General features: G+C 34.6%; 1 long non-coding RNA gene across 1 annotated transcript; it reads right to left on the reverse strand.

Moving 5' to 3' along the window:
* Positions 1-1,167: 1,167 nt before the first annotated feature.
* On the reverse strand, positions 1,168-3,948 carry LOC110460776. The gene is made up of 2 exons (XR_002464057.1): positions 3,913-3,948; positions 1,168-1,409 (listed from the first exon to the last, which is right to left on the reverse strand). It is a non-coding gene; the product is annotated as an uncharacterized LOC110460776 (long non-coding RNA).
* Between the last annotated feature and the right edge of the window lie 5,106 nt (positions 3,949-9,054).

The raw sequence follows: 9,054 nt of genomic DNA on the forward strand, positions 1-9,054 counted from the left end.
GAACAATAATATCGCACGTGGCATTTATTTGTTTGCTGCAGTACGCCTATTTCATTTTGTATTTTGACATTTTCGGGGTACCTTTCTGTAATCACGCGAGTCGTTGTGAGGCCAAACATTATAATTCTTGTGCATAATAAGTAATGTTGTGTTCCCGTCAGTTCATCGTGGTCTCTGTATATTCGAAGCCTAAATAAACAACGGTTTCTAATATTTTGTTGGACAAATTCGTCTGCTCTTGTCTACATAAAACCTTCTTCCGGTACTAACGTAGTACTAAATACAATGCCTCACCCATATAGCAACATGGAACGGCAGATAAAAGTTACCTACGTGCATCGTGGAGCGCCCTTATTATGTAAATGATTGGGGTGGAAAAGAAGAAGAAAACACACACACATCCAAAACAGACACCTAAGAAAGCTGAACATAGCACAAGCAAATACAGTGCTTCCATAATCATGAACCATTTATTTTTGTACTTTGCATTTTCAACAAAGGTCAAATACTTAAATCTTGCATGCTATCGTAGAACAAATTTATAACATTAATTTTAACAAATACTTATTTTCATAAATAAAAATATAATATAACTATGTAGGAATGTCACAATTCATATCTATCCTGTCTTTGGTGTAACTGCTACATTGAACTTGAGGTAAATGAAAATAATATTACCCAATGTTGAAGTATTACATGTAATTGGTTAAACCAAATGTCAGGTACATTGAGTGACAATAACTGATTAATGAGTTTTATGAATTGGAATATACAGGGATAATCCTGGAAGGTCATGGGGCAATTGACCTCTCAAAACAGAAATTGACCCCTCCATGTTCAAATGTTCTTTTAAGTTTACATATAATGGCCCTTCTTTAAAGTTTGATATTGACTAAAAATTGCTGAAAATGGCCCACTGCTTTCAAATTTCAGGATTTTCTCCTGATATATGGATTTTAAAATAAAGATAAGACACTAGACCTCCTGTATCAAAACATTGCGATGAGACCAGAGTAAAGTTTTAATGCAATGTTTCTTTTTCCTCTCTTCTTCACATTTCGAATTAACCTTTTTGGCAGATATGTCTAATCCACTGTGTGATCCATTTATTCATAATTTCTGCAGCATAGTATTTGCAAAAATTGATAAAATCACAAAACACACAGCAAGTGAAAACATTTATTAATCTAACTGTAAAAAAGCACCATAACAATTTGTAACTTGTTTTCTTTAAAGACAAACATTTTCCTCACATCAAAGACAACATTGATTGTCTTGGTTTAAGCTGTGTTACACAAATTGAAAATGACCATTGGGTTAAACTGTCTAATGTTAGTTTTGACACCAATTTTTGGAGTGTATGGGAAATTCCATTTGTTGTCTATCCATGCGAAGCAGGATTTCAGGATCTGAAAAAAATAGGTTAAAAAAGTATATTTATAACATTAATTAGCTGTATAATTTAAAGAATTATTCACTATATGAAAGTATATACATATGTATACTTCACTACAGTGAAGAGTAACAAAACTTTTCTTTCCACTGTTAAATGTTCAACACATTCTTGGATTTAAACCTGTATATACACAAACATAGAATAGATGTACAATGGAAGGTTATATTATAATGTATAATGAGAAACAATCAAGAGTCTTTGTAAATTACTGGTCTCTTTTTAGATTTTCCACTGAACTACATATATATATGTTAAAAAAGAATGCTGTTGTCGATGTACAAGAAATTTTGTAGTCCCACCCATACATTCTCCTGAGGGACAACTCAAAAAATAAAAAGGTTACAGAATGAAAAAGTATACGAATTCCAACAATCTATTTGCCTTGCATGTGTAATAAAAATATGTAACAAATTTCAAATTATGCATATGTACATGTATGTCAGGGATCAATCTAGGTTTAAGGGGAAATTACCCTTTTTCAGATTTGGGGGAAATTAAAATCTTGATACAAGGTTCTAGCGTCATGAAGGTAAAAGATAAATGTTTTGTCCGACATACATGTGTGCAGTATATTTCAATTTTTAAACAATTTTAAGCTTCAAATTGTAGAATTTTTGTTTAAATTATGTGGAGAAAATGTATATATGCAGTATTATGCATTTTAACTGTTGAACTTTAAAGAAAACATATATAGGGGAAATATTTTGAAGAAAAACAGCTATTTTCTTGTTGAAATAGGGGAATTTTGAAGCACACAGGGGGAATTTCAAAGAACAGGGGAATTTTCTTCTGTAGGGGAAACTACCCGTAAACAGTAGAGAATCAAGTCTAAATTGATCCCTGTATGTAAAATGTTCCTTAAAAAGAATTGGTTTCACAGTGTGTTTGGTATCTGCTATATTCATTTTCACACCTAACCTCCTCCATCCCAGGTCTGTCCCTGTTACACACTTAATGTGTGTCAGAGTGTATAAATAAACCTTAAAACCTTCAGTGATTACATAACAGTGACTGCCCTACAGTACTGTGGGGTGGGGTTGACCTACACCACCACATTTGTAGTGGGCACTTCACCACATACAGATATTTCTTTACTGAAAACAATTATATACCACAAATTTGAAAAAGTAAATGTGAAGGGTTTTGTATAGAACAAAGACAATAATACATTTGACAAATACAACACATTAGCCAAGAACCATCATATACAGTGTATAGTATATACATGCTTACAGTGTACATGCCAGCATGTTGCTTTGTATAGGAATAATATATTCAAATTCAATTATGCATCTTTATTGCATAATGTAATTTTCCTACTTAATAACTTCATTCATTTTTAATGATGTGCTTTTGTTCTGTATTTGTTTGCCTCTCAACAGAAATGAAAAACCTGTCTGTAGAAGTCATATCTCAATTGGTAAGATATCAAATAACAGTTTTGAGGTACATGTAGCTATACAGATGATTACAGATCTATGAAGAGTGTTCTGTATCAATTTGTATATATTATACTTTAGAGTTATTAATTAATATTTTACCACTGGAAAGTTTTTAAATCTGAACACAAATTGATTTGGAGAATTCCATAAATATCTTGAAACTTTCTCTCCTCTTCCTCTATATAACACAAAATGCAATGCTAACAGCTCGGAATGAATATTCATCATAGCTTCTTTCTTTAACAGAAAGCTATTAACATATGAAAACATTTTAGGTGTGTATAGCAAATTAGCAATCCTTTAAAAAGGAAAATCTTAGGAGTTTTCAACAGAATTACATTGGTAAGCAATATTGACAAATGAATTTTGTTTAAACAAATTTAGTCTGGTTGTCAAAAAAATATTTTTTTATAAGTTTTTATCCATACTTGATGTAAACAGGGATTTTTTCTCTCTTTTGGTTCAGACCCTGGAAGTCATATATTTTTAAAATTAAAAACACTATAAATAAATTTCAAAGTTTGATAAATTAATGAATTATTTGATGAAATATTGATTAATTCTCATGTTAATATTTAAAAGTATGGAATTTTCCACTTTGGTTTAAAATTGAGCATTTTAAAACAGTGAATTTGCTAAACCATTTTTAACAGGTGAAATTTTCCCTGGGATTTATATACACACCTTTTATATATTCATTTTTTTAAATTCTTATTTAAATAAGTCTGGGCTCCCGTTCACAGAGAGCAAACAGTAATCGTGTAAAGGATGTGATCAGTGACTAAAAACACATTTTACATATTGTCTGTAGGCCTACAACGTCACACTACTGTATGTAAACTGATCTATTTATAGAACAAGTGATGACTCGGTATGTGTTATTAGTAAACTTATATAGTAAAAACAATACGTCCTAGACAAAAGTAGTTGGTATTTTTCATCTCTGCTACCCGGACATTAATCGGATATTAATGAGTAAGCTAGGCCACAATAACGTAAAAGCAAATAACTTACGCATTCAAAGTGTTGGACTACAGTACATGTTAGCTATAGGTACGCAATATGCAGCTGATATGTAATCTTGTCGTCTGGATGTTCCGCTTGAATTTGCCGATTAAATCGTCTTCTCATCGGGATATATCAAGATGGACAACCATATTTATTGAGGAAGAAGTGTAACCTATCTCCCTTTTCAGGATCTAAAAGATGTTTCAGGAAACAAAAGAAGAAACAGGTGGGGAAATCCGCGAAAAGACATCGTTTGTTTACATTGTTTTCCTGTAGTTTCTGCCAAAAGAGTTCCATTAAGGCCGCTTAGGCTGCGAAAAAGTTAAGGAAATTTTCCTTAGCTAAGAAGCTCCTTAGTTAAGTTAAGGAACGTTCATGAAACGCATTTTTCGGAAAACCTTAGCTAAGGAATTCCTTAGCGATTTTAAGTTAAGGAAACATTTAAGTTAAGGAACGTTGATGAAACTGGGGCCAGGGACTCGCAAAATATCGGTAACATGATACATTCATTATCATTGATTGTCAGTATAAGAAGAAGTTGAGACGACCTGAGAACAACTTGAGAAGAATTTGAGAACGGATTTGCTCTTACACTAGACAGGTGTATCCGCACTTTTACCAGTGTGAGGTTCCCTTGTCTCACCCTAGGGATGAGCCGGGGAGATTCTCCTATTCATAATCATGGTATGACGTCAATTCAACAATACAATGACGTCACGTCAACAATCAATCAACGTCACGTCAACCTTGAATTTAGCCTGTAACGTTATCATTACATTGGGAAAACTGGGTAAGAGAAAAAGAAGAGAAAAAGAATCATTCACTCTCTTGTGAGCAAGATAGGGGGATCTCAACCCCCGGGGAAAGATTCTTAAGTTGCCAAACACTCGGCAACATAAGAATCTTCCCCCTCGGGTTGAGATTCTCCTATATCACCCCTAAGAATATATTATTCCCATTCCCCAGCACGTGGGAACGTATTTTCTCAAAAAAGAAAGGAAGCTTGCGCCAGATGAGGTCCGAAATCGCAAATAGTGTCCACACAAAAGTGATTCGCGTAAGAAAATAGTCCGTCATAAACATATCAATACAATGTTACGGGAAAATGTTGTAAGAATAACAACACCACTTCAGGTGCAAATGTGCGTATGAAAAAGCCATTGACAATAGGATTGTTTAAAAAGAAATATCAACGTAGCTTTAAGGTTCATTGTATTCCTCCGCGCAAAACTTCCATTTATTTACGTTTGTCACAGGCGATCGTTAACAATTGAGCTTATAAGTCATATGGAAAACATGGTGTTTAGTTGAGTTTTTTAAAAGGAGAAATATGTAAGGTAGTAGTATATAGATGATAAAAAGTTTATCATACAGTATTTTCAGTGTTTGTTTCAAGACCACCTGCGGTGTATCCGAGTGCTCGCGATTAGAAAATTGTTGTAACGACAAACACTGAAAATACAGTGTTATAATCTATAAGTATCTTAGCGTAAACACACATGGACAACAAATGGAGATCAACGTCGACATACATACGAACCCGTAACGAGAGACCCAATTTAAGCAACGAGAGCTCTGTTATCAATAATTTAATTCAATTCATGTATTGACTTTAAGCTTTTCAGCTCATCAATAAACATATAAACATCTGTGCGCACGATGAACGAACGTTGTGCGATAACAATCGTGGTTGGTGCAAATTGAGGAATGTCTTAACAATAAATACGGTTTCGTGTTTTACATTAATGTAACATATAAACTTGATTTTGTACGTATGTTTCTATATTCTAGCTACATCTATAAGCTTATCTTTCTGTCTATACATTCTTATGTTTAGAAATAGTGTTTTCGGTGTTTTTAAACAACTTTAATCGACACATGTAAAATTACAACACAGTCCAGTATACAGGTAAACATAACCCATTTGTCCATGTACCTGGACCGTAGTTTTCCCCCGCCCGGGGCACTTACGTAACTCGTCGGGAAAGGCCAGGGGTGTGAAAACCCAGGTAAAGGGGAGCCATATGGAAACGAATTCAAATATTAAATACTATTCAAAACGTTCATACGATATCGCATATCAGCTCTGTGTGTCAGGCACAGGTCAGGTAAAACTCCGGTCACTCATCAAATTGGTATTAACCTGTTCTGTTACCTTGGATCCAAACCCATTCTTTACAGCCTAACGGTCCCTGTAATACTGTGTAAGACGCATGGTAAAATTGTACATAATATTGATTATTGTGATGAGAAATTACAGTAATATATTTACATTCTGTGTCGCATTTGCCTATATATTTTTAGTAGACCAAATTCCAGTGTATGAGACTGTATACTGCAATTTACAGTGATTCGGTCAGTGTATGAATACAGCTCCAGGTGTCCTAGGTAAAAAAAACATGGCCACCAGATACTTTCGGTATCAATAGGCCTATAGTCAGAGAACTTTCTGGGTTCGTTAGCATTTAGCAATGTAGGTCATCGCAAAAACATAAAGCAACTTGACAAATTATGACAATATAAATTTATCATAAGATGTGTAGGTACCACAAAATTATTGTAAGCGCCATTCTAGATACAAAATTACAAAGTTAGTCAATATCATCACACAGGGGCTCGGTTTCGAGATTTTGAGTTATGCATAACATCATTGAATTTATAAAACCTTGTAAAAGTCGAGGGTATCGACAAGGTTTTAGAATGTGTATAAATACCTTTTTAAGTGTTGTGGTTCTTCAGTGATGTCATCCATTACTCAAAGTCACGAAACCGTGCCCCTGTGAACGTCGTCTGCTAGCGATGCTAAGCTGACCGATTAGACATGGAATCTGTTTCAAACGAAATGTCCTGCGAATCGTTATCACCTACTGAAATGACCACTTTAATTTAAAACTTTCCCAGTATATATGCTTCTGAAAATAACGTAATATTCCAGTCGATGGAAACATAAGCGAGTCCGTTAAGCACCGCATCACTTCCAAATACATGTAATCTATCAATGCGCGAAAAACAGCTTTAGTTTTAAACAAGCAGAAGTTATGCAATTATTAACAGTTTGGGATTTGAACTTACTGACGTAACTGCTATGATAAGCGGGAAATTCAAACGTATTTTTGCTTCAGTTACTATACAAAACAAACTTTATAAATGTAAACATAAGCATTGAACTGTTACCAGATGCAGTATACAGTCGATATGAATGCAATTTAGGTGACAGATAAATAGAATGTCACCTTTTAGGGCGAAATGAATACTTATCTGTATCTGGTAACAGTTCAATGCTTAAATATACAGTGTACATTATTGCCTACGAGTTTTCCGTATTTTGTCATTCCGTAATATTGATATACAAATTGTACCAAATCGCATAGTTGTGCGGAGAGAAGCGCACAACGGGGCAAACGATTGTTAAATCGCACAGTTGTGCGCACCATGTGTTGACGATGTGCGGACGGTGTTTGAACGATGTATGCACGTTGTGCGCACGCTATTTTTGGTGCGTTGTGCGGTCACACAACTGTATGTACATAATAGTTTAATCAACTTGAAAACAGATGGGTTTTCCCAGTAGTACATTTTTATACGTCTCTAACTTAGAACTTGATAACTTGGACAAATTAAAAAAGTTTTCATCTTCGATATCTTTAGACTCCTCCAAAGACGTTCATTTCTAACAATATTTCGATAACGTCCTGTTTCAGTATGCAACGTATGTGTTGATAAACGTTTCCTAGTCAGTGCAATTCTATTTTGCTCTGGGATACATTTTCATAAATAATGTTAATATGTTAAACTATCAACTAAATGTCTATACAAATGACATTTCGAGGAGTTCTCTAAGAATTCAAACATGTCCTGCCGTGCGTTATACACCTAAGTTACAAACCGTGACGGCACTAATGACATTTGAATTGTAAACTGTATCTTCTCGGCATGTAAACGTGTTGTGATATCTCAGCATTTGAAATGAGATAAACAGTAAATAGAGAATATTACATGTTAAAATCCATATCACATGGCATATCAACCCGAGGATCCAATATCAGACCGAGGGCTTTAACCCAAGATCTGATATTGCTCGAGGGCTGCTATATATTTTACCATGTTTTATTCTATTTATCATGTACTTCGATCAACACTGAAAGTTAGGTTCAACACAAATGTAATAAAATAAAAAACTTTGGTGATAATAAACAGATCTTGATACCGATAACTTGGCAAGGTTAATATAATCATAGTACTGTATGTTAATAATTTTCCTTTTATTCAATTGGAATAAGAGTCACTGTAAATGATGCGTACTCTTTTTCTGTTGCTGGTAAGGTCAACTGTTCCACAGGGTTGATTTTCTGGTCCCGAGGGAAATTTTCTTTGTAATAAGGTCCCCGAGCTCCGGTATCCGATTTCACGTCTAATGGTAGGACGCCGGGCTCGTGACCAAAGGGTTGCGGGTTCGAGTCACGGCACGGTATTGTGTTGTATCTTTGAGCAAGATACATTACTCCGCTTGTTACAGTCTACTCAGCTGTAAATGAGCTCAACTAGAATTGTAGAATGCAAGTTGTGAGCGCCGAAATGGCAGCAACGGCTATATGCTCCCCAGGGAGTTGAGAGCAAGATAGTGGCTGGTTGCAAAGGCCCAATAACCACGGATAATAATTTGTGAACCGCTTTGAGACGACCTACGAACTAGGTTGTGATAAAGCGATAAATAAGAACCTCGAATTATCATTATTATTATTATAAATGAATTTAGAATTATGTCACCTTCAGTTTCTTGACCTGACATCATAAGTGACAGTCGTATCTAATGTGAACAAATCAGTGGTAGTCTGCTGCGCTAATAACTCTAGAGGTGTTCCGAACTTGAAAAGTTCCGAAAGTAGGACGTTATAGAGATTGTAAAATCTGACCGTGAAAACTGATGGTATGCTGTGTCGATAAATATTAAATCATAACACGCATTTGATAATGTTAATATATCAATATAGACTGCAATATTAACTTTCAGATATATTTTGCTGTTTAAATATTACTTATAAATATGGAATTTCAGTTGATAACATCATTTTTGTTCAATGTGTCTTAAATGACCAACAAAATGATACGAGACATCATGAATTGATGAATAGATGTGGATGTGGGGGG

Source organism: Mizuhopecten yessoensis, unplaced genomic scaffold (assembly GCF_002113885.1).
Source record: "Mizuhopecten yessoensis strain PY_sf001 unplaced genomic scaffold, ASM211388v2 scaffold1379, whole genome shotgun sequence".
In the NCBI taxonomy this organism is placed as follows: domain Eukaryota; kingdom Metazoa; phylum Mollusca; class Bivalvia; order Pectinida; family Pectinidae; genus Mizuhopecten; species Mizuhopecten yessoensis.